Raw genomic sequence first — 4341 nt, 5'->3', positions numbered from 1 at the left:
GATCCATGCAATTTTTATTCTTTTAAGAAAAATCAAAACCGCAAATTTCACATTTCTTTTTCAGAGCTCCAGGTCGCCTTGATTTTTATTGCGAGTGAAACAAGGGACTGTTCAGCAAAAATTGAGCAGATGAAAAGGAATATGTAAGGAAATAACACCTAAAGGCAAAAAGAGAAAAATGGTTCAAATCTAGGGAAATGTTTAGCCTCGCCCTGTGCTGACTCAGATCCCCCTGCACTGTAGAATCTCTCTACTCTCTATATACACAGGCTGATTTCCTAATCCTCTGAGCACAAATCACTCAGGAAACAAGGCTGTTGCTTTTGAAATAACTCTACTTGCTCAGTGGTGTTTGTAACTGATGGGAATCCGGGCAAAACAACCTAGGCTGTCTTGCTCCTCAGCATTTTATTGGAGTTTGCTTTTTTAAGTTGTGTCTGTTTATCTCACCAGAGTCACAAATGCTTCCATTAGGTTATAAACTTGTAGCTTCTAAACTAAACTCCAGAACTGCCCAAGAAGACTGAAAAAATGATTTGTTCGAGCCACGGAGGCAGTGAAAATCAGTACTTTTAAGGGCAAAGAGCCTACTCTTCATGTTCATATCTTTGAGTTCTTATCTGTCTATTGTCTCAATCAAGACCTTTAAATGAAAGCAATTTCCCAACAAATTGAATGACCTGGTGGAACAGAATCAATGGAGGATGGAATCACTGAAGTCTTACAGCAGTATCTTCATGAGACAGCCACTTCAGTGGACCTGTAGGCATTAGTAGCAGGCAGAGTTGGGTATGGAGACGCTCCTGAAAAGAATATTTATAAAGCCTACACTTGGATCTCCTTATTAATTGAGGGGAAATGCTACTTTGTAATGATGAGAAGTGAATTTCATGTAAGAAGAAATAGTCTGTGGTGGCTTTAGAAAGGTTTTGTTTATTGAGCATTTACTATACACGGAGCAAACATGTCGGGGACCTTAGGGCATGCACAATTGTTCCTTCACGAGGCTTATTGCCTCTTTGGACAAGTGCATGGGCAGCATCTTATGTACTCAATGTAAGTGCACACTTGGTCTTCAACCAGGACTCTCAGAAAATCACTTGGGGTGGTACATGTGATGACTTGCTACCAGACAGTCTGAATTCAAATCTCAGCCCCACTGCTTATCAAATGTAGCCTAGAATAATGTAGTTAACCTTGAGGGGATGCTTATGTTTTTCATTTGTAAATGAGGATAATAGTATCCGCCTCACAGGACTGTTGGGAGGATTAAATGCTTAGTGGGCAGAAAAGACTCAATAGATGAAGTTTATATAAGGCCAGTTTATAAGGCATCTTCTCACAACCATGCCTCTCTACACTAGCCTCCATGCAAATTTTTACAAGTTAGAAAAGAACCGTTTTTTAAATTTAATCTGAAAAAATTCTTCATTGTGGTCTATTGGGCTGCTTCTGGATTTTTTTTATATTAATAGTATTATTTTCTTTGTCTTTACAAACCAACACAATACCATGCCTTTTACAAATAAATCAATTCACTTAAGCAATGTCTACTTTTCTTTTAAAGACTTGATAATAAATATATCTTTTTTGAAAATGATACCTTTATGCATTGAATTGTGTCCTCCAAAGATTCATATGTTGAAATCTTCTCCTCCAATACCTCAGAATGTAATTTATTTGGAGATAGGGTCTTTACAGAGATAATCAGGTTAAAACAAATCACTAGGGTAAGCCCTAATCCAATATGACAGGAGTCCTTATAAAAAGGGAAAATTTGGTAACAGACACAGGGAGAACACCAAGTGAAGATGAAGGTAGAGATAGGGGTGGTACGTCTACAAGTGCAAGAACCACCAGAAGCCAGGTGAGAGACGTGGAACAGGTTCTTCCTCACACCCCTCAGAAGAAATCAACCCCAAGGACACTTTGATTTCAGACCTCTATCCTCCAGAACTGTGGGACAATGGATTTCTGTTGTTTAAGGCACCCAGTTTGTGGTTCTTTGTTATGGCAAATGAATGCAATACTTCAGCAAATGAATGCAAAACCCAACCAAGTCATGCTATGAATGCCTCTTGGCTCACTGAAGCCTATTTTTCACGTGAAGATGAAGAGTTCACAACAGTTTAAGCCACAAGCTTGGGCTTTAAAAAAGCAAGAACCTGATGGTGTTGGCAGGCTGTTTGATTTCTAGGCTTTGCTTGGTCCCTGTTTCCTGTGTTTGCCCACATCTGGACTCTTTTCCCTGAGCTGCAGACTCAGCCCCATTCAGTGTTTCCAGGGTGAATCAGTCTTGACCCTGTAATGACCTGCTTAGGCTGAACTAGAAGGCATGTTCTCTTGCTTGAAATACTACAGAGGCTTCCCAGAACTTTCTGGATTGAGCGCACCCTCCTTGCATTAGCCTACAAGGTGCCTCGTATTTGCAGTCTGCCTATCTTTCTGGTTTCTTTTCTTACCACTCTCCACCCTTGTTTGCTCTAACCCTATTAAATTATTTATAGTTCTTCGAAAGCATCCAACTAGTCTATGCTTCTGTACTTTCAACACACCTAGAATGTTACCCACTGATAACAGCCCTATTAGGTGCTTATCCTTTAAAATTTAAGTCAAGCATCACTTTCTTAATAGTCTACTGATGTGCATATTTGTTGTTTTGTCTGTACAGGATCTGTTTCTCCTTCTTTGTAATGGCCCAGATTTTCCTCGGGGAACCACCTTTCCTAACTGTCAGTGGATTCCTTGGAGGCTCATCTCTGGTTGTACTCTTAGGTCATGAGACCCAGACTTGGAAAATTAGAGCTCTGGATCCCCCTGATAAGAAGATTGGTTCAGAGATGAGCATGTGACCCAGGTCAGGTCTTGGGATATTTCAGGAACTTTTAGGAATTCCATAACAATAAATTCAAAAAATATTTGTTGAGCACTAATGTACCTCTTCGCTGGAAATTCAACAGTAAACCAAACATAGTCTCTACTTTTTTGGATCTTCTTTGAGCCACTGAATCAAACTCTACCTAAAAACAAACTACCACTGAACTTTTAAGATTAAATTAATATTTCGTTGTTATCTTTTAAGCCTGTTTGGGGTTTAAGTGACTTGCAAATTAAAGTATACTAACTGGTACGCCCATTCCCCATTTAGATACTACTTTTCTCTGTCCAGGTTTCTATTCCTTTATCACTTTATTTCTTTATTTGATTAATTATATCTGAACTTATTCCAAGAAAAGATTTAAGTCCACTTACAATTATGCAACAATAACATATAGCAAATTAACTTGATGTTGCCATATGAAAGTAGATATGAAATGAGAAACAGAAATGAGACAGATTCCTAAAATTCATCCCAGAAAGAGTGAGACACAATTTAGCTTTCAGGTTTCTAGCAGCCAACACAACAAGGGTTACATAATTCTTACACAATTGAAAATGAGTCTCAGATAAAAACAATCCTATTTGGAGAAGTACAACCATTGCTAAATAGAAGAGCAGAAAGAAGCACTCCACCCCCTGTCATCATGAAGAAGGCTCTGGAAAAATGATGAACAACATCCTCAAAAACATCCTCACAGAGCACACAACAGTGTGTTTCTTGGAGCTGTTTCTCAGAGCTTCCCTTAATTTACTTTTCAGAAAATTCATTTTTCAGAAGGAGCAATTTAATTGATTTCACTCTGACAAGCACTTCACAGTGTGTATGACAATTGCAATAAAGCGAGTAGTCCAGAGTGCTCTGGTAGGACATAGCAGGAACAAGCCGTGTGGTTGGAGGAGAGAGAGGTTTGAGTCAGGAAGTCTTCCTAGAAGAGGCACATGAAAGATGAACTAGCCTAGAAAAAGATGTACGCATGTGTGTTTTTAGCGTTTTAGGCAGAGGGAACATCATGTATAAAATGAGGAGGTGAGTGCAAGTATGGTGACTCTGAGAAACTGAAATATATTCAGTTTGGCTGCAGTATGAGGTATAAAGACAGAGCAGTGGTGAAGGCTTGGATGACACTGGAGAGATGGGTAGAGGCTGGGTTATTAATAAGCTTAAAAGCAGGGTCATGTTCAGTGGGGGAAGATGGTGAGTTTGTTTAGGTTTGAATGACAATAGAAAGGAAACTTCAAAACTGAGAAGCCAAAGAGATAGACAGAAGCAAGGGAGAAAGATGTGCGAAAGAAGAGAGCATTTCCAGAAGAAAATAGTCCCCTCCTTCTTCTGCTAAACTTTAGACTGTCCAAAGCAAACTACGTTCCTTGGAGCCCTAAGAGTTCTATCAAACCCTTAAAGTAAGAGGTTTGATGAAGGCCCTTAGAGGGCCTGACAGATAGGATTTGGGGACTTCAAGA

This window comes from Pteropus alecto, unplaced genomic scaffold (assembly GCF_000325575.1).
Source record: "Pteropus alecto unplaced genomic scaffold, ASM32557v1 scaffold196, whole genome shotgun sequence".
Lineage (NCBI taxonomy): Eukaryota > Metazoa > Chordata > Mammalia > Chiroptera > Pteropodidae > Pteropus > Pteropus alecto.
The sequence above is the reverse complement of the archived record's forward strand: the minus strand, read 5'-3'. Positions refer to the sequence as shown.